We start from the raw sequence: 27,755 nt of genomic DNA on the forward strand, positions 1-27,755 counted from the left end.
TGACTCGAGTATAAGTCAGGTCTGCATTGTCCCCTTTTCCCTGTCATGCTATGCATGGGTCCCCATCCTGTCCTGGTATGCATGGGTCCCCCATCCTGTCCTGGTATGCATGGCTCCCCCATCCTGTCCTGGTATGCATGGCTCCCCCATCCTGTCCTAGTATGCATGGCTCCCCCATCCTGTCCTGGTATGCATGGCTCCCCCATCCTGTCCTGGTATGCATGGCTCCCCCATCCTGTCCTAGTATGCATGGCTTCCCCATCCTGTCCTGGTATGCATGGCTCCCCCATCCTGTCCTGGTATGCATGGCTCCCCCATCCTGTCCTGTTATGCATGGCTCCCCTGTCCTTGTATGAATGGTTCCTAGTAAAAAAAAAAAAAAAACATCCTACTCACCTTCCATGCACCCTTGCAGCAACTTGTTGGTCCTGGCGCCAGCAGCTCTCCCTGTGCCTAGTGATCATGTGACCCCACTCATTAAGGTAATGAATATTCCCTCCATGCCTATGTGAGTGGAGAGGAGTGTATATTCATTACCATAATTAGCGAGGCCATGTGATCGCTCAGCACAGGAAGAGCTGTCGGCGCCGGGACCATCGAGATGCTGCGAGGGCGCCGGGACAAACAAGATGCTGCGAGGGTGCGCAGGGGGGTAGGATACCTTCTGGAAGCCGGTGGCAGCGAGTGTCATTGTGCATGCTATGAGAGAAATCAATATTAATTTCTCTTTTGCAGTAGCACAGGCTTCAGCCACAACCTCCAGCTCCTGCCTCTGTGACCTGCCGCTCCCCCTCCCTCGTCAGCTTTCTGGGATAATTGACTCGTGAATAAGGCGAGGGGGGGTGTTTTCAGCACAAAAAAAATGTGCTGTAAAACTTGGCTTATACACGAGTATATACGATAATCCATAAATGGTTCTTGTTTCATTGCAAACAATAGAAAGTTTGCAAATTTTGGTAATAAACCTATCAACCATATAGCAGCCATGAACAATAGGTATGCAACATATGTCAAACCAAAAAAAAAATACTGTATATATATTTTAATTTATGGTATTATAATATATTGATGCTAGATACCCTGGGCCCAAATACACAGCATCAAAACCCCAGCAATTCAGCAATTCCACATCATGGGTATGTATCCTTTTGACAATGACTTATCACCTATGGCAGAGAAAGAAGTGCATTTCTCTGATAAGGTATATTACAAAGTTGCTTATTTTCATTGTGAAGAACTATGATTATATCTTAATTACCAAGACAACTATTCTTAGCAAACCAAGGAGAATATGCTGTTATCTATACTTTTTCTGTGTGTAAAGGTACCTTCACACTGAGCAACTTTACAACGAGAACGACAACAATCCGTGACGTTGCAGCGTCCTGGATAGCGATCTCGTTGTGTTTGACACGCAGCAGCGATCAGGATCCTGCTGTGACATCGCTGGTCGTAGCTGAAAGTCCAGAACTTTATTTGGTTGTCAGGTCGGCGTGATTCGTCATGTTTGACAGCAAAAGCAGCGATGCCTGCAATGTTTTTTCACGGAGCTAACAACCAGCGATAACGAAAAGTACGTCACTGGATCACTCCTGCATCGTTCTGGAGTTGCTGTGTTTGCGACCTAACAGCGGCGCTCCAGCGATCTAGTTTAAATCAGATCGTTGTCTATATCGCTGGAGCGTCGCTAAATGTGACGGTACCTTAAGTCTGTAATAGTGACTTGTAAGCTGATATTCCATATAACATAGTGGTCTTATCTTTGATGACTAGGAATGTTTGCTGATATGCCAATTATCCATTGTATTATGGAGCCAGTTTGTTGACTCTGAAAGCAACAAGGGAAAAACTATGCAAATAGAGTAAATAATCAAGTAAAGGCCCCTTCACATTAAGCGACGCTGCAGCGATACCGACAACGATCCGGATCGCTGCAGCGTCGCTGTTTGGTCGCTGGAGAGCTGTCACACAGACCGCTCTCCAGCGACCAACGATGCCGGTAACCAGGGTAAACATTGGGTAACTAAGCGCAGGGCCGCGCTTAGTAACCCGATGTTTACCCTGGTTACCATCCTAAAAGTAAAAAAAAACAAACACTAGATACTTACCTACCGCTGTCTGTCCTCCAGCGCTGCGCTCTGCTTCTCTGCTCTCCTCCTGTACTGGCTGGGAGCCGGAAAGCACAGCGGTGACGTCAAGGGTGTCAACACTTTTGGCCATGACTGTACATGGATACATGACTTTAAATGCTGACATTGGTCTAGTATCCAGCAGTAACTGTGTTACCACTAAAGAGTATGTCACAGATGGAGTATCAGTCCTAAATATTAAAGCATCTGCTGTAGAAAAAAGCAACCTATCACCACCTGTCAAAGGTGCAGCTTTCAGGTAGCTAGGCTGCTACAAAAATTGTGGAAGGTATCTTCTACAAATCTGGAATCCAATGCTGTGGTGTTTCAATCCTACCATTTCTTAGCTTAGGTTTGCTTGACATTGTCTAAATTCCCAAGTTAGTTCCTATAGCATCATTACTAGTAGTTCAGTATTACACGACAAATGGACACAAGACCTCCTTCCCTACTCCCCTCTTATTTCCCCTTCCCACAATCGTATACAAGATTTCTCCTGTGCATCACCCCTACTCTGGAACTCTCTACCACAACATATCAGACTCTCGCCTACCATGGAAACCTTCAAAAAGAACCTGAAGACCTACCTTTTCTGACAAGCCCACAACCTGCAGTAACCACCGATCCACCACACCACTGCACGACCAGCTCTACCCTCACCTATTGTATTCTCACCCATCCCTTGTAGATTGTGAGCCCTTGCGGGCAGGGTCCTCTCTCCTCCTGTACCAGTCTTAACTTTTATTGTTTAAGATTACCATACTTCTTTTTTATCATGTATACCAATTTTAATATGTAAAGCGCAAATGGAATAAATGGCACTATAATAATAATAAATAATAATAATCAGTTCCTTTGACCTTGTGTCACAAGCGTATCCAATCAAAAACAGCTCTGGCTGTGCATAATCAAAAATGGGAACATCAGTTCTGCTCACTGCATGTCCAAAATTCAGTCACTCACATCATCCACAAGTGCATTATCAATCACAGAGCGGTGGCCCCGACCCTCCGGCAGTAGTGTCAGAGAGCGCATCTCCAAGCATATGCATCTCTCCCAGGGTGCAATAAATGCTTCGGCACGCATGCCTAAAAAGGATGTACAGGCGGAAATAATATGTCTGCGGTCACTCTAAGTCATTGCTGAATCGTCACAACTCTTTTCTATTGACAGAAGCAAAAAAGTCTAGTCTGTACATGACCACAATTATGCAAATGGCATACATGCGGACACGTGACCACCCACATGCACAAGGAATGCAATGGCATCGTGACAGTGCGCGGCTCACACTATCACAATTCGGCAGTCACATGGATCACATGCATGAAGTGCAGAATTTTCATACATAAAACATGAATAAGAACAAGAATAAAAGTATATCTGTCTGTGATACTGAATAATGATAATGGAAATATCTACACTGACTTTATACTAGTTATTCATGCTAGTGCGTATAATACCAAGTTACTGACCACTAAGGCTAAGTGCACACGTTGCAGAATTACCGCCGAAATTTCTGTGACAATTCCGCAACTCCTGCAGCGGGTATATCGCATGCGGAATTGGCATGTGTATTCCCGCTAAACACTAGCGTTTTGCAAGCGTTTTTAGCTTGCAGAATGCTAGCGTTTTCCAAGCGATGCTACAGAAACTGATTGACAGGTTGGTCACACTTGTCAAACATAGTGTCCAGGTAGTAAATAGTAAGTTTGTCTCAATCCTACGAGATGATTGGGGTAACCTTCATTACGAGGACAAAAAAAAATGCATACAGGCCTGATACACTTCTAAGAAGAATTACAAAAATGTGCAATTTCCCTCACGTTTAGATAAAAAAAATTGTGACATGTACAGTAGAATGGCAGAAATCTGAAAATGTATGCAACCAATTAAGGTGTCTTTGATGAATGTATTGATTAATTATTAAATTAACGATAAGCAAATAAATGCTGTATTGTCTATATGTGGAGAGAACCTCCTGGTCAAAAAAAACAATTCTTTTTATAACCAACATGCAAATTGCCTCCTCAGAGAGGGAGATGACTTGCACTCTATAGCGCCACTTCCAACAGGAAACAGCAATCTTACCAGTCATTATTGACCCTTTATCGAGTCTTGCCATATGACGTACAATAAATCAGAATTCGAAAACCATAACATTTCTTAGTGTTTGCAAACTATAGTGTTCATATGATGCAGTATCTTTCCAAAATCTATTATTGCATATTAATGACTTAATCACTCTACTGTACAGCCCTGTGCCATAATTAAATTGTGGTAACTATGTAATGGCAAATCCTTTAACTTCTGGAATTAGAGATAACTTCAATACCAGCTGTTTATGTAGGTGCCTATATCAAGGAAGAAAGATTAATCTGCTGCACTATCTGCCTTGTGCCACAATTCAGTATACTGTAGAAATGATAAAGTGATCATCACCTTTACTAAAGGTACCGTCACACTAAGCGACGCTGCAGCGATACCGACAACGATCCGGATCGCTGCAGCGTCGCTGTTTGGTCGCTGGAGAGCTGTCACACAGACTGCTCTCCAGCGACCAACTATGCCGGTAACCAGGGTAAACATCAGGTTACTAAGCGCAGGGCCGCGCTTAGTAACCCGATGTTTACCCTGGTTACCAGCGTAAAAGTAAAAAAAAAACAAACACTACATACTTACCTTCCGCTTTCTGTCCCTCGGCGCTCTGCTTCTCTGCCCTGTGTCAGCGTCGGCCAGCCGGAAAGCAGAGCGGTGACGTCACCGCTCTGCTTTCCGGCCGCTGTGCTTACACAGGGCAGAGAAGCAGAGCACCGAGGGACAGAAAGCGGAAGGTAAGTATGTAGTGTTTGTTTTTTTTTTTACTTTTACGCTGGTAACCAGGGTAAACATCGGGTTACTAAGCGCGGCCCTGCGCTTAGTAACCCGATGTTTACCCTGGTTACCGGGGACCTCGGGATCGTTGGTCGCTGGAGAGCTGTCTGTGTGACAGCTCTCCAGCGACCAAACAGTGACGCTGCAGCGATCGACATTGTTGTCGGTATCGCTGCAGCGTCGCTCAGTGTGAAGGTACCTTAAGTTCCTATCATTGCCCTAAGGCCACAATCACACATTCCGGTTTTTTGAAGCCAGAAGAGAACTCAAGAGAAAGACGAATCACTTTCACAAAATCTGTTACTCAAAAATTCTGGATTAACAATTATTAAAAAAGCAGCAAAATTTCGGTGCAATGCAAAGCTTGTAGCTTACCGTGTATCTGTGTGCAGAATTATTAGGCAAGTTGTATTTTGATCACATGATACTTTTTATATATGTTGTTCTACTCCAAGCTGTTGAAGCTTGAGAGCCAACTACCAATTAAGTAAATCAGGTGACATGCATCTCTGTAATGAGGAGGGGTGTTGTCTAATGACATCAAAATCCTATATAAGGTGTGCTTAATTATTAGGCAACTTCCTTTCCTTTGGCAAAATGGGTCAGAAGAGAGATTTGACGGGCTCTGAAAAATCTAAAATTGTGAGATGTCTTGCAGAGGGATGCAGCAGTCTTGAAATTGCCAAACTTTTGAAGCATGATCACCGAACAATCAAGCGTTTCATGGCAAATAGCCAACAGGGTCACAAGAAGCATGTTGGGCAAAAAAGGCACAAAATAACTGCCCATGAATTGAGGAAAATCAAGCGTGAAGCTGCCAAGATGCCACTTGCCACCAGTTTTGCCATATTTCAGAGCTGCAATGTTACTGGAGTAATAAAAAGCACAAGGTGTGCGATACTTAGGGACATGGCCAAGGTAAGGAAGGCTGAAAAAACGACCACCTTTGATCAAGAAACATAAGATAAAACGTCAAGACTGGGCGAAGAAATATCTTGAGACTGACTTTTCAAAGGTTTTATGGACTGATAAAATGAGAGTGACTCTTGATGGGCCATATAGATGAGCCAGAGGCTGGATCAGTAAGGGTATGTGCACACGTCAGGATTTCTTGCAGAAATTTCCTGAAGAAAACCGGAAATTTTCTGCAAGAAATCCGCATTTTTTTTTTTTGCGTTTTTTTCGCGTTTTTTTTAGCATTTTGCAAGCGTAATTAGCTTGCAGAATGCTAAAGTTTTCCAAGCGATCTGTAGCATCGCTTGGAAAACTGACTGACAGGTTGGTCACACTTGTCAAACATAGTGTTTGACAAGTGTGACCAACTTTTTATTATAGATGCAGCCTATGCTGCATCTATAGTAAAAGATAGAATGTTTAAAAATAATAAAAAAAAAAAAAAAAATGGTTAAACTCGCCCTGCAGACAGCCGATCTCCTCAGCGGCGTCCATTCCTATAGATGGTGTGTGTAGGACCTTCGATGATGTCGCGGTCACGTGAGCGGTCACGCGACCAATCACAGGACCGCGACGTCATCGCAGGTCCTTCACACAGACAATCTATAGGAACAGAAGCGGCAGCATGCACCGCTGAGAGGCGGGAAGACACCGGGGCCATCAGAGGGTAAGTATATGACTATTTTTTATTTTAATTCTTTTTTTACTAATTATATGGTGCCCAGTCCGTGGAAGAGAGTCTCCTCTCCTCCACCCTGGGAACCAACCGCACATAATCTGCTTACTTCCCGCTTGGTGTGCACAGCCCCATGCGGAAAGTAAGCAGATCAATGCACTCCTAGGTGTGCGGAATCCCCGCAATTCCACATTTTTAATGAACATGTTGCTTTTCTTTCCGCAATGCGATTTTTTCGCGGAAAAAAAAGCAACATTTGCACAAAAAATGCGGAATACATTGTAATTAATAGGAGGCATATGTAAGCGTTTTTTTCACGTTTTTATCACGTTTTTATAGCGAAAAAACGTGAAAAAAACACGAAAAATACTGAACATGTGCACATGGCCTAAAGGGCAGAGAGCTCCAATCCGACTCAGACACCAGCAAGGTGGAGGTGGGGTACTTGTATGGGCTGGTATCATCAAAGATGAACTTGTGGGACCTTTTCGGGTTGAGGATGGAGTGAAGCTCAACTCCCAGACCTACTGCCAGTTTCTGGAAGACAACTTCTTCAAGCAGTGGTACAGGAAGAAGTCGGTATCGTACAAGAAAAGCATGATTTTCATGCAGGACAATGCTCCATCACATGCCTCCAACTACTCCACAGCGTGGCTGGCCAGTAAAGGTCTCAAAGAAGAAAAAATAATGACATGGCCCCCTTGTTCACCTGATCTGAACCCCATAGAGAATCTGTGGTCCCTCATAAAATGTGAGATCTACAGGGAGGGAAAACAGTCCACCTCTCGGAACAGTGTCTAGGAGGCTGTGGTGACTGCTGCATGCAATGTTGATCATAAACAGATCAAGCAACTGACAGAAGGCTGGATGGAAGGCTGTTGAGTGTCATCATAAAGGTGGCTATATTGATCACTAATTTTTGGGGGTTTTGTTTTTGCATGTCAGAAATATTTATTTCTATATTTTGTGCAGTTATATTGGTTTACCTGGTGAAAATAAACTAGTGAGATTGGAATATATTTGGCTTTTATTAAGTTGCCTAATAATTCTGCACAGTAATAGTTACCTGCACAAACCGATATCCTCCTAAGATAGCCAAATCTAAAAAACCCCACTCCAACTTCCAAAAATATTAAGCTTTGATATTTATGAGTCTTTTGGGTTGATTGAGAACATAGTTGTTGATCAATAATAAAAATAATCCTCTAAAATACAACTTGCCTAATAATTCTGCACACAGTGTACTCATGACATTTTTCCCAGCTCCGGCAATGTGGGCAGAACTGGAATGGGTTCATGGCAACCCTGCTAATCAAACTCATAATGAGCAGCAGCGTGTCTTACACCACAAATCTGGAGTAAGAGATTTGTGGTGTGGCACACACGGAAATGCACACAACTTGTCTGATGGTCCTGATTAATTAGAAGTCATGCACCTCTTCATGAACGGGGAGAGTCTAAATTCAGCACGCCTCCGCCTCAAAACCGATGTAAAACACCAATCTTAATGAATCAGGGTCTAAATCTCTTCTTTCCTGGCTTTGACATGGAAAACTGAATTGAAGAACTTCAGCCTGGAAGTATACCCCCATAGAGGAGTCTGTATTATCTCCACTACCTCCAGGACCTACATACTATGTATGTGTGTGATTACTACCCCGCCATGTGCTGTATGACACAATAGAGGCTTTGTAAATATAGCAAGGGCTGCACGTCCCTACAGAATAACACAGGCACATGAGAGCAACAGTATGCTGTGTCTCCTCCATATTGTCCTTCCTCATTACATGTCATTCTAGGGCTAGATACCCATGACATTTTCCCTAGTAACCATGGAGACGATGGGAAAGAGGATGATGCTGCTCGGCACACAGACGGCCTAGTTTGCTGAAGAACATTCTAAACACATCAACTTCCCGGAGAAATGAACACAGATGCATATGCAACCTCCTCAGACCTCGCCTCACACATGTCTACACAAGGGCTGGTCTGACTGAGCTCCACGTCTACCAGAAGGTTACTAGAAACTTCCCCACTATTCATACAAAGTATCTGGAGAAGAAGCTGAAGGAAGGGCGTGCACAGAAGTCATCCTCCCTCTTGCTTTTCAGAATCTCACCCCTAGAGAGGACGCCTGTCCTCCTCACAACATACAATGTCTGACTGGGTGATGTCTCCCAGCTCAGTCGGCAGCCCTTCATAAACCGATCAGTCAACAGATGAAAAATATCAGCTTCATTAAGAGAAACCGTGAGAAATCCAGATAATATCTAAAGAATGGAGCACGTACCTCGTGTATTCCAGAGCTGGACATAAATGGCAGGGAAGACCCCACTAACTAGAACTAGTCTTCAATGTTCTCTTGTACAGAAACCAAGCCAGGAAAGAAAGCTGAAGCCCGCCCATGGGGTGGTATTAACAAAGTCAATGAGGATGGCCCCCACCGTATGGGTTTTCTTAAGCATGTGTGCACCTTTGACGTAGAAAACAGTGATTTCCACACAGGTATTAGGGCACAATTAATTGATTACATGACACTATATTGCAGGCTGCTGTTCTCCTGATCTTTCTATTATCTCCAGCATGTCTTCTATTCTCATTGCCTTCTCATGCACATTCAAATTGAGCGCTCAGTGGGCGTCCCTTCTAAGTAGCAGCATTATCAGAAAGCTGAGTGATTCACAACTTCCCTCCTTTCCTCCCCCACCAGCCCTCCCAGCATGTCCCCCCTTCCCAGCAGTTGTTTCACTTCTTGAAGTCTGTGCAGCCTGTGACTAGAGACAATTCCAGTGTGCTGGGAAGCAGATTGAGTTTATAGTGAGAGATGGCAATGCAAAAACTTTTATGTCAAGAAATACAAGAGTATGCTATGAGTGAGACCTTTATTGGTTAGCCAAAATAATTTTGTTTCCCAGCTTTCAGAGTAGGATGGCCACTTCATCAGAATTTTTATAATTGAATGCCTGAGACAGAAGCACAACATTGAAATCATATAACAAGTATAACAAGTTTAAAGTCTTAATACTGATTGTCATTTGAAGAACTACAAAGCCAGAATGATCTGATAATTTAAGCTGCCAAGAACTTTCAAGTTATTGACATAAGGACTTAATCTCACGGCACCCATACCTATAAAATGTTAGAATATAGGCGGATAATGATGGGCCTGTGCTTCTTTTCAACCTTAAAACAATGAATTATACACAGACTAAAATCGGACAAATCTACCAATATTGTCTAACAGTCTAATGTGTATGGGGGTCTCCCAAATCAATACCTGTTGGGGGAGATAGGGGTTGGCAAGTTTGAATTTTAGAGCCCAATGCTATTGTTATTCAGGAGATTCAGCTCTTTCCTTTGAAAACACATGAACATTTGGCTGTACTGAATGTTCAGGTTGTAGCAATATGTTATATGTTCATGTGGCCTCTAGGGGTCTCACTACTTTAATGTCTGTTCTATATTCTTTGTTTGGAACTTGTTGGATGTTGTTGTACTCGGAATTCATGTAATGGAGGTTGAGACATGATGTGAATAAAGAGCCTGGAGATACTCACAGAGTGTGATTTATGACTGGATTCATCAAACAGAACACAGGTGTATGGTGTAGTCAATGATAGTTTGGCCAACAGCTATTTAATGTGTATGAAGACCTTAATGAACCATTTTTTTAACAGCCTTTAGCTCGATCTTGAGCCCTGGCAACTTGTTGGATGTAGAAATATCGATCTTGTGCAAGCCTAGATAGGTCTGCCAGAGTCTTCTCCTCCGGTATCTTGATAGCATGAAGCCATGGGTTTGCTGATCTTCCACTTGCCTTGTTCCTTCTATTATTCTGACCATGATGCCCTTCTCCGGTAATTGCTTTCTTCGTATGATGTATCCACAGTAAGCAAGCTTTAGCTTGGTGATCTTTGCTTTGAATAATACGTCAGACTTGATTTCTTCCTAAATTGATTTATGTTTTCTTCTTGTCATTCCATGTTTTTGATAAGATCCCTCTCTAGCACCACATTTTGAAGATGTCAATTCTTCTTCTGTATTGTTTCTTTATCATCCAGTTTCCCATCTGTATGTTACTACAGAAAAGCACAAACTTTGCACGAGCTGTGTCTTCATAGCCAGCGAAATGTTCCTTGATTTCAAGACCTTGTCCAATGACTTCACTGTTGATTTGCTCATAGCTATTCTATTGACTTCCGTTGTTGTCACTACATTGAGTGATCATTGATCAGAGTAGGTTGACATTCTTTACAACTTCCAGTGCATCGTAGTTAATCTCAAATGTGTCTCAGTCTTACCACGCAGTAGTCAATATCTTTGTCTTCTTTGTATTGAGTAACAGTCCCATGTTCACGCTTTTCATCTTGACACTCCGTAATAAGTCCTTCATTCCATTTACACATGTTACTATCAATGCTGTCTCATCTGTGCATTTAAGATTGTTGATGATTCGTCTAGCAATTTTGATTCCTTCTTCTTTGCCTGCAAGTCCATCCTTCTTAATTAATCAGAATTATACACCCCACCAAACTTACTCCAGATTCCTAAACATCTAAGTCATCACATCTATTACTTCTCCATGTGGAACAAAAAAGCACAGTTTTATTATTTTGGCATTTCTTTTTTATATATCACCCGATCCACCCCATATACAAATGTTTTGTTGTTTCATCATCTTGCACACTTAGCAGTAATTCATTTGTAAACTTGAGCGATGAATAGGGCTCTTTATTCTGAAGCTTGCAAATATGATTTTTCTGGTTAGTCAATAAAGGCGTCACTCTTAAAATACTTTTGTCTTTTTTTTTTTTTACATAGAAGTATTTACACAGTAAGAGATTAAACATGGAGCCTGAGGAAAAAAATGTAATGTAAGCTCAGCCAGTTTAGAAGCTCAGCTTTTGTAAAGGAATGGACAGCAAGCATAGGGCTGGGTTCACACTGCGTTACAGCAGCCCGTTCAACACATACGTTAACGGGCTGCTGTAACGCAAGTTCCGACTTTGGCACATCGCTAGTGCAGATAGAGCATCTGCTAGCTCTATCTGCGCTAGCAGTGATGGACGCGGAAACGCTGTAGCCCGCGTCTCAGGGTCCGTCACTCAATGACGGCACATGGCTAGCGCATGCCCATTGTGGCCGTGTGCTAGCGATGCGTCCGACATTGGAGTCAATGGCGGCGCTAGCAGACTACGTTACACCGCGTTATGCGATTTAATAAAAAATCTGTTTGAAAATGGCGCCAGCCACCCCAGCGCAACAGCAGCTATCTGTGATGCACAGCCATATTGGCGTAACGACGCTGTCGGGGTGACTGACGGGTAAACTATTTGGCACTATGCACTTTGATTAAATATTATCTAATGAGCCATATTGCATATAGCAGCGTTTTAATGGAAGATTTGGTATTTAGTATCCCCTTGGCTCTTCCATTTTTGCCTGGTTTACCCTCAGTAGTTTTATGAAATGTCCTTGTCTTGTTTTTATTTTTATATTTATGTTAAATAAACTGATGTTGTTATAACACTTTTATTTGCCTATGCCTCTTTTTCACCTGCAACAGACATGGTGTATATGAGAAGTAAATGTATGTAGAACAGTGTTGTGTTCTCAGAAATTGGCTACTGTGCCCAAGATGATACTTTCAGAAGACATTACGTTTTCCGTTGTATGTTAGCTTCAGTGTCAGAAATTTGTCTCTTCCTGCTATGTATAGCTGATCACCTCTCCTACACCCCTCTGTGTGGTTAGCTCTACATGGGGGAGGGTACCAGATTACAGCAAGAAGTGGAAGCAAAAAGCTACAAATTTCCTTTGACCACATACTATTTCCTCATTATTAACTATTTAAAATCAATTTTAATCTCACGGCTTAAAAATTTGTAGAAGTGCTCTTCAGCTTCAACTATGTGAAAGGAATTCATGTAACATCATCTGACATTCTTATAAGATATACAGCATGTCCTAGTTCTAGCAGCTGAATGTTTAAGCTACTGGCATGGACACTTTACCCACTGAGATACTTATTCCAGCAGTCATAAAGGAGACTTTATCAACTGGGAAAACCATTCTAGTCATAGCACTAAATATTTTAAAAGAAAGCTAAAAAAATGCGATAAATGTAAACATATTTGTATAACATCGGAACATTAGACTCCATGGGTCCAAGTAATCAAGACCATCATTGTTCACCTCGATCTTGGTGAGGGGGTGTGCTGGAGTCAGACGCTTCTGATTCATGAAGAAGCATGGCATGAAAACATCAAAAGTCACGAAACTCTGAGTTGCACCTACATTTTTTAACATTTCAAAGCTTTTATGACAAAATTCTCATGCATTGGCTTTTAAATACCTTATTTTGTGGTTTTGTCACATTAAGGATGCCAAGATTCTAATGTGAACAGCTCTAAGACACAATCTGCATTTTAGGTGCTACAATGAGTATTCCAACAGCTGCAATGGACAGTTCCTATTCCGGGAAGCTGAAATATCCGATCATTTACTCAACTCTGGACCTTAAACCATATTTACATGTCCACCTTTTTTAATGTACAATGCATGAATCTGACGGAGATGGCATCTATATGTTGTGCATTATGTCACGGACCCATACTTTGACATATGAGTTTGGCGCATATCAGACTCAAACATATGCCTGCTTTGGTGTGAGTATTGCAATAGCCTATCATGGGTACATGTTATATAGACAAAAAAATAGGTAGAACATATGAATAGAGCTTTACAAAGTATAGGATTGATTGACAGGTGCATAACAATTATGGTTGTAGGGGGTGTGACCACGATCAGGCCTGCGGAGGAGGTGACTTCATCGAGGCCAGCATTATTTTCAACGGTAGGTGCAACCTTGGATGCATTCCCAGTTGAAAACTATTGTGGAGTAGAGAGCCAATTGCTCCCAGCTCTGCACTTACTGTACAGCTAGTGGTCTATTAAAGGCATGCAGCTGCACAGGATCCAGCATCACGTGGAACTAGGGTATGAAAAAAGTTCACAGGGAAAAACCCTTTAAAAGTTAACTTCTATTGAAAAATGTCTAAAATAGACCCATCGAGAGTGAAAAAAGTGCAAATGTGCAAAAAGGTTCAGAGCACTAGTGAAAGAGGCACATAGAGCATGGAGACAGTGTAACCTCACACCACAAAGGGTATAACAGTCCCAGAAGGTGACCTAGATGGAAAACAAATTGAAGTTGTTGGTGTACCTCATGAACAACACCTTAATTATAGAGAAAAAAAATATATATATTGATGAGGGATGTGCACATAAAGAAGCACAATGGCATAGACCTACAGCTGAAGGGATAAACAACTAAGGGACAGTGGTCATTACACTGTGGCAATGCCAATAAAAAACTATGCCTAAGCTATGGATCTGTATGAATGCTGGACTAGCACAGTGCTGGAAATGGTGCAGCATACAAACACACACAAGGCTCGGTGTGAGGAGGAGTGCACTATGTCCAAACCTAGAGCCAGCTGAGCACCTCACTACTTGTGGAGGTTGGCACCCTAAATTTGATGAGAGACGGCACCCTCACTCGTGCATTGGCTGACGCTGAGCACCCCTAGTTAGCCCTATCGTAAGACGTATAGGTAGAGAGGTCACACTATATCATATATCTATGGATATACATTGAGAGGGTGTAGGGCGGGGGAGCCAGGGAGGTAGCCATGGCCGACAGCAATCCCTGTATCACTCCCTGGACCGCCTGCTGCATAAGTTCATATTTCTCTGCTGTGTTACCTCTGTGCTGACTCTCTGTGTCATCTGGACTTGCCAGGTACGGGGATGTATTTCTCACAGACGGTTCCGCAATAAAGGAGACACACTCCGGCTTAACTTCAATGTTAACTCTTTTACTCAGCACAGCTTGTTCAAATACAGGTACTTCGGGTATCAAAGTCAGTACCTTCTTCTTTGTCCCTGCTCTGTCCTCTCCTTCTCTATATTCAGCCCCTGCTTGGTCCGTATCTTCCAGTCCCGCAGAATCTATTCCATCCAGAATCCGGAATTCTTGCCTCACATGGGGGAGTCCTTCACCGGTTCGCCCCTGTTCTAAGAACTGCCGCCCAGCAAAGACCTGCCACATCTTGCTTGTAATGACCGTTCTGACCTGACTTCTCTTTTGGTAGGGACAGACGTCTATCAGCTGCATCCGTAGCGCTTCCATTCTTCTTCCTCCTAGAGGAAACTTTCATGTTGCTGTACTATGTTGGGCCCCCTTCCTTAACGTTGCAGGGCACAGCGACTCCTGGCTAGGCAGCTCTGTTAGCTGCACGGGTGCCCTGGCTCTGACTGATGAAAACTAGGAAGCTTAACTATTCTTATGCCACTGTGCCCCTCCTGCTCTAACTATATGCTACAGTGCCCCCTCTAATGGCCAACTATGGACACTACGCCCCTATCACTATACTGGGCCTGGGGACAAACTTTCCCTATAAACAGTGTGCATGTAAAAGCATACATAAATGTACAGAGCAATACCCCTAGAGTGTAGCAGTACTCTTACACACGGTGGTTATACACTTTATGTGTAGCTGTACCACTGTGTATGAACACATTAATAACATACATTTACATGCTTAAAGGGGTTGGGGAGAAAAAGGGAACAATATCATATTTACATCCCCTACAAGGGAAAAGCTGGTTCCAGAAGGAGTGCCGTGTGGGCTACCCTGTAGGGTACAAAACAGGGTACAGTTTACACTGAAAAATGTGTTAAAAAAGTAAATAAACGATGGTCTATGGCGCACTCACATGATAGCGGACAGTCCCATACATACAGCAAGTATACACATACGAGGGGCGCTCATTAAAGATTTCCCCGACCCACCTCTATTTATCACAGGGTACTGAAACCGCACATGTGTAATGATATACTTCTCTATAGGTTACATGCCAATTTGCAACTCAGAACTGATAACGGTCTAGATTTTACAGGTGCTGAAGTGGTGTGAGGTTTGATAATGGACCCAGTGGAACACAGAGCAGTCATCAAGTTCCTTCACCTGAAAGGCCGCACACTAAAGGAGACGTTCGATGAGATGAAAGAGGTTTATGGCGATGATTCCTCATCATATGATGTAGTCAAGAACTGGCATCGTAATTTCAAATGTAGTCGGACTTCGGTGCAAAGAGCTCCAATTCCAGGACGACCCCGCTTTGCTATTGATGAATACAACATCCAGCAAATGGAGGTCGCTATTTTAAAAAATCGCTGCATAACAATTCGCCACCTAGCCCAAAATGTGAAGATTAGTGTGGAGTCCGTGGAAAAAAATCAAGGTAATCACTCAATGGGTTCCCCGGCTGCTCACACCTTTCCAGAAGAAGGAACGAGTCAAATGCTTTCAGGTTCTATTGACGATGAGCCATGGAAACTAGGAGGACCTTTTCAACAGACTGATCACACAGGATGAAAGCTGGGTCCATCACTATGATCCTGAGAATAAAGTCCAGTCGATGCAATGGAAACATTGTGACTCACCGCCGCAAAAGAAGGCATGTGCCCAACCCGCGGCAGGCAAGGTCATGCTCACAGTATTTTGGGACCAGCATGGAGTAGTATTGATGGATTTCCTAGCAAAGGGTAACATGATCACTGGGGCAAACTATTCTTCGCTGCTGCGGAAATTGCTAGAGGCCATCAAAACTAAGAGACGTGGCATGCTCACCAAATGTGTTCGCCTTCTGCAAGACAATGCACCAGTTCACAACTCACATGTTGCCCAAATGGAAGAATGGTCCTGTGGCTTTGAAATTCTATTGCATCCCCTTATTCATCTGACCTCGCACCATCGGACGTCCACCTCCTTCCAACAATGAAGTTATTTTTGAAGGGCAAGCATTTTAGAGATGATGGTTTCTCTGATTTCTGAAGTCACAAAGTGGCTTTGGAGCAACCTGTCGACTTCTACAAGCGAGGTGTTTACAGTTGCTTAAAGAGATGGGAGAAGTGTGTGTCCCTAAGTGGCACCTATGTAGAGAAGGACTAATAACTGTGCCAAGTTTCATTGCTCTCAGTCCACAGGAAGGGGGTGAAGGGAAATATTTAATGAATGCCCCTTGTATAAACAAATGAGAGAAAGTGCAAAAGTGTGGCATAGAACAGATAGCTATTAACCACAGAATATGAAAAATAATATATACTTAATGAACATTCCCAGGATAATGGTTTGCCATAGACGATGGAATGAATGCCAAAGTATTAAATGAATGTATATGCTATTTCCCAGCAGAAGAACAGTGTGAGCAATCTTATGAACAAAAATTGCTTAGTCTCAGAATGACAACCTTTTAAATCCTTGTGAGGAAATGCAGCATTAAGATTGAGACCAAGTTACTCATCTTTAGATGATACTGCTATAGGTAAAGGTTAATGTCTGGGGGACACATAGGGGACATTGGTAACGTATGAGGGCCACATAGGAGGACATTATTAATGAATGGGGCATTGTTAATGGGCACAAAATAGATTACTTTTATATTGTGGGTCACAAAGAGGGATGTTACAACTTTAATGCACATATGGTAAATTAGCCGCCAAACTTTTACTTATTAAAATTATTTTTGTACCGTTATTTCCATGACACACAAAGCTGTTCTTTAATGCTCCTTTTCATAGAGATATTTTTTTTTTGTTTTATTATGGGTAAAATGTGCAAGTATAGAAATACAGTATTTAAATATACAGTTCATTGTTAATCTTGCAAATTCACACTAACATAATGTGTTAGAATGGGTTCCCCACATACAATAGTTGCTCTGTTGCATACATGCTTTCTTGCTCATACAGCCATAGTCAAATCATAGTCAAATAGAAAAGTCAAATCAGGGGCATGTATGGTTGTTATACAGTGTTCTACAGTGGGTCTTTGTTAATTCATAGCTTCTGTATGGTTGCTGTTTTGTATAAATTTGAGCCATGTGCCTAGTAGACGTTACAAGGAAGCTATAGAGTAATCATTGTTTTAACGTTTAAGTCAATAGTACACAGGAAAATAGCCCTGCTATGCATGTGGTGCTCTGCTTATGTTTTCTATATGTATGGCTTCTGACAGGTCCCTTTCTTAGTGGAGACAATTTTTCTTTTCTCTAGCAAAATGGCGCCGGCGGTGGCGCTTGGGCAGTAGCATCTATCGCATTCTGAATTATGTTACTGCGCAGGCGCTGCCAGCACCATTTTGAGGAAGAAATCATGTTTTTTCTATATGACTAAATAAAATAAAAGTATGGATATTATAGATCTGATAATGCTACTGTGCAGGCGCAGCCGGCGGCAGCTGCATGATGAATGTAATTTTTTTTCAAAACAATAAGATATACAGTATGTACAATAGGGGACAGGTCACAGAGGGATCGGTGACCTGTTATATGCCCATAAGGATGAATATGTGAGCAGAGCACCACATAAAGACCCCCCACAGACCGCCCCGAGCACAAGAATTTCATTAACTGAAAACTGAAAATAAAGACTAAACAAGAACCACAAGACAGATTTCATCAACCAAGGTATCATTTTACTCAGTATAATGGCGCCAACCTGAGACTGTAGGTTACTGTGAACAATCCTGCTGGCAGGTTTCCTTTAAAGCAAGTAAAAATGAAAAAAAAATATTTTATTTATTTACACAGCACCATTAATTCCCTTGGAGCTCATAATCTAAATTCCCTATCAGTATAGTATGTCATTGGAGTGTGGGAGGAAACCAGAGTACCAAGAAGAAACCCACGCAAACACAGGGAGAACATGCAAACTCCTTACAGATTTTGTCCTTGATGGGATTTGCACCCAGGACCCCAATGCTAGCCACTGAGCCACCATGTTGCCCTATGATATATTAGCCATATGATCTGCCCAATGTGGAGTAGACTGCGCTCCTGAGCCAGCCCCAAAGTCCCTGACATGCTCCATAACGTAATGGTACATCAAGGGATGCTAAAGGTTAATAAGTTACATAACTTGTTATTTTAAGTACATTTAATCTTTTTTTTTAATTGAACAAACCCTCTAACCCTATATGACCTTAGACGTATCCATACACCCAGGTTGCCAGGTACTTACCGACTTTGGACGTATGGATATGTCTAGGCGATTTTGTGAATACAGAGGCTGTGTATGCTCGATCATCCCCAGGTGTCAGCTAATTATGATAGCTTACACCTGTCTCTCATTACCAGGTGCGGTGCTCATACCACTCCCGGCACTTTAACCTCTAAATGCTGTGATCACTGCGATCGCAGCAGTTAGCGAGCAGGCAGAGGGAAGAAAGCCCCTCTGCCCTTGGATCAGAGGCCCTGCAACGTCATAGTGGGGTCCCAATCATTGCTAGCGTGACCCAATATCGTCATGACGACATCCAGATCACCGGGCACTTGGAAGTTGGTTAGATCATGCGAAGTGCATGATCTAACTAACTTGTGTCTGCAAGACTGACAGGCTATAAGGTATAAGAATACTCCTGCATTGCTATGCCTTATAACTGTGATCAGACTGCAGAAAATGAAAGTCCAATAGCGAGCCTAAAAGAAGTGAAAAAAAGTTGTAAAAATACATATTTTTAAATAATAGTAATAAAAAAAAGAAAATACACTGTTCAAAAAAATAAAGGGAACACTTAAACAACAGGATATAACTCCAAGTAAATCAAACTTCTGAGAAATCAAACTGTCCACTAAGGAAGCAACACTGACAATCAATTTCACATGCTGTTGTGTAATAGACAACAGATGGAAATTGTTGGCAATTATCAAGACACACTGAATAAAGGAGTGGTTCAGTAGGTGGGGACCATAGACCACATCACAGTACCAACGCTTTCTGGCTGATGTTTTGTGCGCTTTCACACTCGTGGTAGCATGAGATGGACTCTACAACCCACACAAGTGGCTCAGGTAGTGCAGCTCATCCAGGATGGCACATCAATGCGCTCTGTGACAAGAAGGTTTGCGGTGTCTCAGCGTATTATCCAGAGGCTTGAGTCGCTACCAGGAGACAGACTTGTACACCAGGAGATGTGGAGGGGACCGTAGGAGGGCAACAACCCAGCAGCAGGACCGCTACCTCCACCTTTGTGCAAGGAGGAACAGGAGGAGCACTGCCAGAGCCCTTCAAAATGACCTCCAGCAGGCCACAAATGTGTATGTATCTGCACAAACTGTTAGAAACCGACTCCATGAGCATGGTCTGAGTGCCTGATGTCCACAGATGGGGATTGTGCTCACAGCCCTGTGCTCTTCACAGATGAAAGCAGGTTTACACTGAGGACATGTGACAGACGTGACAGAGTCTGGAGACACCATGGAGAGCGATCTGCTGCCTGCAACATCCTTCAGCATGATTGCTTTGGCAGTGGGTCAGTAATGGTGTGGGGTGGCATTTCTTTGGAGGGCCGCACAGCCCTCCATGTGCCCACCAGAGGTAGCCTGACTGCCATTAGGTAACGAGATGAGATCCTCAGACCCCTTGTGAGACCATATGCTGCTGCGGTTGGCCCTGGGTTCCTCCTAATGCAGGACAATGCAAGACCTCATGTGGCTGGAGTGTGTCAGCAGTTCCTGCAAGATGAAGGCATTGAAGCTGTGGACTGGCCCGCCCGTTCCCCAGACCTGAATCCAAATGAACACATCTGGGACATCATGTCTAGCATCATGCACCAACATCACATTGCACTACAGACTGTCCATTAGTTGACGGATGCTTTAGTCCAGGTCTTGGAGGAGATCCCTCAGGAGACCATCCGCCGCCTCATCAGGAGCATTCCTAGGCATAGTATGGAGGTCATACAGGCACGCAGAGGCCACACACACTACTGTGCATCAGTTATTTGTCTTGAGGCATTTCAACTGAAGTTGGATCAGCCTGTAACTTCATTTTCCACTTTGATTTTGAGCATCATTACAACTTCAGGCCTCCATGGGATATTAGTTGTTATTTATTTTGATCATTTTTAGGTTTTATTGTTCTCAACACATTCTACTATGTAATGAATAAAGATTTACAACTGGAATATTTCATTCAGTGATATCTAGGATGTGGGAATTTAGTGTTCCCTTTATTTTTTTGAGCAGTGTATATTGTACCCATAAATAAATATGAATCTGAATAAAATAAATAATAAAAGTACACATATTTGAAATCACCACATACGGAATGATACAACCTATAAACCTGTCCAACTAGTTAACCCTTTTAGTAAACACCATAAAAAACGGCAAAAAATTATGCTTTATTATCTACCGCAAAGCAAAAAGTGGAATAAAACAAGATCAAAAAGACTAATGTACATAAAAATGGTACTGCTGCAAACATCACCTTGTCCCGCAAAAAAAGCCGTGCATATGTATAAATATATGTGTGGTAAATACATAGGAGTAGCGCATGATTTATTGATTCCAATGACTATGTAAAGTTCCAGGTAACATCCATTCAATATTGAAAAGGGTTCTAATAAGTTAATGTAGTCAGATTATGGAGTGCCGTAACTCAAAAGATAGTAATGGCAGACAATATGTTACCATTTAAAAAAAGAATAGAAGATTAAATAACTATGTAACAGTGAAACTGCATGCCTACAGCTCTGGCAAAAATTAAGAGACCACTGCAAAATGTTCAGTTTGTCTGATTTTTCTTTTTATAGGTATATTTTTAAGTAAAATGTAAATTGTTCTTTATTCTATAAACTGATATCATGTCTCCGAATTTCCAAGCAATAAATTTTGCATTTTTTTCTAACAAAGAAGAATGGCAAAACAGAAAACCCCCCAGTGCTTTCAGACCTCAAATACTGCAAAGAAAACAAGTTCATAATCATTTAGAAACAACAATACTAATGTTTTAAGTCAGGAAAAGCTCAGAAATCAATATTTTGTGGAATAACAATTTAAGCAAGTTAATTTAAGCAGTTCTTCTTAGTTTGATGGCTTGTGACTATCCATCATCCTCTTGATTACATTCCAAAGGTCTTCCATGGGGATCAGGTCTGGAGATTGGGCTGCCCATGACCGGGTTTTGATGTGGTGGTCTCTTAATTTTTGCCAGAGCTGTACATGGTGAAAATGTAATTATATGATTTCTATAAATACTGGGAGCTTTAAAAAGAAATTTGCAAAATTATGGCCTCGGCATTCAGTGCTAAGATAACATAACATAACTTTATTAGCAAGAACCTGTCAGCAGGTAGACTACTGGTATTATCATGTTGCCGCTGTTACACTGATTAAAATGATACCTGAGGTGAAGAAATCCATCTTGTGGTTCTTGTGTAATCAATGCTAGAAGTTTTCAGTTAATGATATGCCTGTGTTTCGGGGCTGGACTGTAGACAGAGTCATATCTTCCTGCTCGAAACCAGAAAAACCAAGAAAAGACTTGCCTACAGGCTGCCCCGAAACACAAACATGTTCCTCATCATAGAGACAGATAGACTGTTTGTGCTGTTGGCAGATCTTTAATTGGTTTATCTGGCCTAGAGCAGGAAGATAAAGGTACCGTCACACTTAGCGATGCTGCAGCGATACCGACAACGATCCGGATCGCTGCAGCGTCGCTGTTTGGTCGCTGGAGAGCTGTCACACAGACAGCTCTCCAGCGACCAACGATGCTGGTAACCAGGGTAAACATCGGGTAACTAAGCGCAGGGCCGCGCTTAGTAACCCGATGTTTACCCTGGTTACCATCCTAAAAGTAAAAAAAAACAAACACTACATACTTACCTACAGCCGTCTGTCCTCCAGCGCTGTGCTCTGCACTCCTCCTGTACTGGCTGTGAGCACAGCGGCCGGAAAGCAGAGCGGTGACGTCACCGCTCTGCTTTCCGGCTGACCGACGCTCACAGCCAGAGCAGGAGGAGTGCAGAGCACAGCGCTGGAGGACAGACGGCTGTAGGTAAGTATGTAGTTTTTGTTTTTTTTTACTTTTAGGATGGTAACCAGGGTAAACATCGGGTTACTAAGCGCGGCCCTGCGCTTAGTTACCCGATGATTACCCTGGTTACCAGTGAAGACATCGCTGAATCGGTGTCACACACGCCGATTCAGCGATGTCTGCGGGGAGTCCAGCGACCAAATAAAGTTCTGGACTTTCTTCCCCGACCAGCGACATCACAGCAGGGGCCTGATCGCTGCTGCCTGTCACACTGGACGATATCGCTAGCGAGGACGCTGCAACGTCATGGATCGCTAGCGATATTGTCTAGTGTGACGGTACCTTAAGACTCTGCCTACAGTCCTGCCCTGGAGCATGGGAATCTCATTAACTGAAAACTTCTAACACTTATTATACAAGAATCACAAGGCAGATTTCTTCACCACAAGTATCATTTTAATCAGTGTAACAGTGCCAACATGTTAATACCAGTAGTTTACTTAGCAAAATCTTGCTGACAGGTACGCTTTAACTTGAAAAGATACACTATACAATTTCCATTTGTGAGACAGAAGATGTCTAGGCAGTAGTCCAGTTCTGTCCATTCACATGTCAGCATATCCTCGGAGATGAACCCCATTGTTTCAGGGATATGTTGTCTTAGAATGTTCAGATTCTGTGGCTGGTGGGGAATCAGATACAATGAGTCCTTGATGGAGCCCCACAGAAAGAAGTCAATCACTGAGACCGCCACAGCATTATAAACTCTAACTCCTTTTTAGGCCATGTTCAGGATTTTGTGTGGCAGCCGGGGTTCTCCTTGGCGTCCATTGATGTGGTGAGTCTGTACACTAACATCTCGCAGATATTGGAAGTGGATACGATTAGACGCATTTTGAGAACTACCGATAAAAGTCAGGGGTATATTGATTTTGTTTGTGGAGGGTTGGATTTTATTTTAACCCACAACGCTTTTACCTTTTGGACGTCTGGTACAGACAGACCACTGGGACTGCCATGGGGACCCCGGCCGCATGTACTTTTGCTAACCTGTACATGGCCGTTTTTGAAGAAGATTATATCTATTCTATTGGCAATCTGTTTTTGAAACACATAAAACTCCTGTTGAGGTATGTCGATGATTTATTCCTGATATGGGACGGCACTGAAGTGGAGTTTGATTTATTTGTCAGTTACCTAAATAGTTGTAACACCATGGGAATGTCCTTTACACATAAATTTGGGGGTTCGAATATAGATTTTTTGGACATTTTGGTAGAGGTGGTAGAAGGCATTATCTGCACTTCTATATTCCGGAAACCCACTGCGGTAAATTCCATTCTGCACTTCAACAGCTTTCACCCTAGCCACACTAAGAGATCTTTACCTTATAGCCAGCTGTTGAGAACACGCCGTGTAAATAACACTCAGATAGGCTTCGAACGACAGTCAGGGGAGCTTTGTGGCAGGCTTCGTGAGAGAGGATATCCGGACGGGTTGTTAGAATCTGCATTTAAACATGTAGAGGCCACATCGCAGGGTTCGAGAGAGAAGCCGCTTGATACATCCACACAGAGGTTTACCCTCTGTTTCCAGTACAGCCCCTTACATAGAGAGATAAGATCTACCCTCCGTAGGCATTGGCACATATTAGAGAGGGAAAGGGAGCTGGTAGGGAGGACTGCAGGAGGACCCTGATATCTAACAGGAGGGGGACACGCATTAGGGATACGCTGGTACGTAATCGGGTTACCAAGGATAAATCTACTTGGTTAGAACGAGCTGCCCCGATGGGCAATTACCGTTGTGGTCATTGCCATTATTGTCAGTTTCATTGTTGGGCCAGATGCTACACATTGGTCCGGTGACACATCATGTTCGGCAATTCATCTCGTGCAAGACAGAGTTTGTAGTCTATGCAGTGTTCTGCCCTTGTAAGAGGTTCTATATTGGTAAGACTATACACAGACTGTATGTACGGTTTAGAGAACACTTCAAATCGATCACCTCCGGGAAAGGTGTTCCGAGACTGATTGATCATGTCAGAGAGAGCCATGGTGGTAACCCTGAAGCTCTTACTTTTGCGGGCATCGAAAGAGTAGCTCTGCCGGCACAGGATGGCGATCTCCACAAAATATTATTGAGACAAGAGGCAAAGTGGATTATGTGGACAAGAGCTACTGGCCCAGCTGGCCTGAATGACAGAATCAATATATCCGTGTTTCTATAAGATAGCTCTTTAGGGAGGTCCTTCAGTTTCTTGTTTGACTTGTTTACTTTTTTTGTATTCGTTATTGCTTCTCTCTGTGTATTTACGCTGTTGCGTTTATTCACGTTTTCTTATATCGCCTTTGTAGGTTTTTTGCGATGCAATGTTCCCTCCCTTGTGATAGGCATGAAAGATTACCAGCTGCGTTCAATACCTTTACTGTGACATTTTGTACTGTTATAGCAGTTTGATTGTAGGTATTTAGGATTGTACATGTTCTTTGCTGTTTGTCCATGCTAGTAGTGTGCTTTCATATTTGTTTTTAATTGTTTTTAATGCACTGTGCACTTTTCTATTGTCTGATTGGATGATGGCGCAGGTGGAGTGCGTGGTAACTCACCTACTTATCCTGGCATCACTTCCTCTTGGACATGGACCCGTAGAAGCGCTCGTTTGCAGCGCGAAACGGCCGTTGTCTCGTTTGTCGCACTCCTGCCGTGAAGATGTATTGCATGGTGTTTCAGTAAAGGACACTTGAACTGCAGAATTGGTGAGTGCTGTTGCAGTTTTTCTTTTTACTTGGCATTATAAACTCTACTTATCAGCATATGCTGGCACACGTCTAGAAAGAAGTGGACTACCATTGAGACATCTGCTGTCACCAATGGAAATCACTTTGAACATTTGTAGGGTATGGATAAAACCTGGCTGGAGAGATAGTTTGTGTTTTCATGTTAATAAATTTGTGCATATTTTCTCAGTTATGAATACCGAGGCTATACATTTACACCATCCTTTTTTAATCAACCTTTATGTACAGTATATCTTAAAGATAATCCTTTGTTTTTGCATGTAAAAAAAATGCTAATGTTCTCATGTGACACATTTAATGCACATAAACATCTGTAAACCTCATTCAGACAAATAAGACAGTCTAAAAAATGTCTGCATAAAATCTATTGCACGTGAATGTAACACTTGCCTGCAAATAACAAGAAAAGAACGAGCTTACAGATACGCAACGTACAACTGAATAAGGCCACTTTCACTCTGCAGAAATTTAGAGCAGATCTTTCCATGATAGCTTTCTCTCCTGGTTTTGGCTTACAAATACTGATCTATGAATGAGGCATTACTGCTGCTGCTGTGCTGAGCTCCTCTATATGGACAAGGGAAGTCGGACTGTAGGGGGCGCTTGGGAGCGCTGACATAGCAGGTGTGAGCCAGAGATGTTAACAAATCTCCAATACTAGGTTTGAAATCCTTGTCATCACAGATGACGATCACCTAGTTAACTATCAAGCGTGTTTTGCAGAGCCAACCCAGTCGGTCTCCAGTTTCTCCACACAAAGCGGTGAGCCTTTCATATTCATATACTACCCCGCCATGTGCTGTATGACACAATAGAGGCTTTGTAAATATAGCAAGGGCTGCACGTCCCTACAGAATAACACAGGCACATGAGAGCAACAGTATGCTGTGTCTCCTCCATATTGTCCTTCCTCATTACATGTCATCCTAAGGTTAGATACCCATGACATTTTCCCGAGTAACCATGGAGATGATGGGAAAGAGGATGATGCTGCTCAGCACAAAGACGGCCTCGTTTGCTGAAGAGCATTATAAACACACAACTTGCCAGAGAAATGAACACAGATGCATGCAACCTACCCAGACCTCGCCTCACACATGTCTACACAAGGGCTGGTCTGACTGAGCTCCACGTCTACCAGAAGGTTACTAGAAACTTCCCCACTATTCATACAAAGTATCTGGAGAAGAAGCTGAAGGAAGGGCGTGCACAGAAGTCATCCTCCCTCTGGCTTTTCAGAATCTCACCCCTAGAGAGGACGCCTGTCTTCCTCACAACATACAATGTCTGACTGGGTGATGTCTCCCAGCTCAGTCGGCAGCCCTTCATAAACCGATCAATCAACAGATGGAAAATATCAGCTTCATTAAGAGAAACCGTGAGAAATCCAGATAATATCTAAAGAATGGAGCACGTACCTTGTGTGTTCCAGAGCTGGACATAAGGGGCAGGGAAGACCCCACTAACTAGAACTAGTCTTCAATGTTCTCTTGTATATAAACCAAGCCAGGGAAGAAAGCTGGAGCCCGCCCATGGGGTGGTATTAACAAAAAAAGCAAGAATGGACCTCATCTGACGTGTCTCCTCACCTCATGTCACTCCCTTTTAAAGCTACAATTGCTGACTACCTATCTCATGAATTTCCCTGATCACACCTCTCTTATAAGAGGACTCAAGTGTTATCCCATGATCCTACCTTAATTAGTCATTACTGTGACTCGTCAAGTTTTACGTATACAGGAAATGCAATGTGATGCTTCTGCTGCTGCTTTTTCTTACAACATTAGGATGCAATGCAAAATCACAAACGTTTCTATGTTTATTCACTATTGTCGGGTTAGTTTGATTCTAGGTTACTTATTCACAAAAACATTTTTTTCTTTTTCTTTAGTCAAAACAAACTTTCAGATATTTACTATAGTCACAGATTTAAAAATCCTTTGTTCATGCAAAGAATTTATATTATTATTATTATTATTATTATTAAGAAAAAAATCACATTTACTCAGGCTGTTGCTTGTCAGACCTGTTTGTGGGTGCTTCATAGGCTATTCCAAAATTAGAGGTGTAACTCATGTGGCTGCTGATGATGCTTCAAGTTACTCCATTGTCCAACTATACACTATTATTGTATATTCATATAATGTGCAATAAATGTCTTGAAAGTGGGGAGTCCTATTGCTGGAACTACACTGATTAGAAACCATACAGAAATGTGAGAAGAAGTGGGGGCAAGGTATAGTAAACTCAGGGCTGCCGCCAGTAATTTCTGGGCTCCATAGTGGCAACATTTTTTGGCCCCCATGAAACTCTGGTTCCAACCCAGCTCTGCCTCCAACCCTTGAACCTTCCACAGTCCCACCACCCACTCATAGAAAAACTCCACATCTGCACCACGTCCAACTAATCACACATCAGTTCCCATCTAACACAAG

The 27,755-nt window shown here is 42.6% G+C and overlaps 1 protein-coding gene across 2 annotated transcripts in view; it reads right to left on the bottom strand.

The window, feature by feature from the left end:
* Positions 1-26,955, bottom strand: part of AGPAT4 (1-acylglycerol-3-phosphate O-acyltransferase 4) — a 207,881-nt gene extending 180,926 nt beyond the window's left edge. Inside the window, exon 1 of one of the 2 annotated variants that reach the window (XM_069769523.1) lies at positions 26,739-26,955. The gene's annotated coding sequence lies outside the window, so the exon portion shown is untranslated. Of the gene's footprint in view, positions 1-8,920; positions 9,050-26,738 lie in introns of those variants that run through there. The other variant, XM_069769524.1, reaches the window with a different exon arrangement.
* Between the last annotated feature and the right edge of the window lie 800 nt (positions 26,956-27,755).

The sequence above is a fragment of the Ranitomeya imitator genome, chromosome 5, assembly GCF_032444005.1.
Source record: "Ranitomeya imitator isolate aRanImi1 chromosome 5, aRanImi1.pri, whole genome shotgun sequence".
NCBI lineage: Eukaryota > Metazoa > Chordata > Amphibia > Anura > Dendrobatidae > Ranitomeya > Ranitomeya imitator.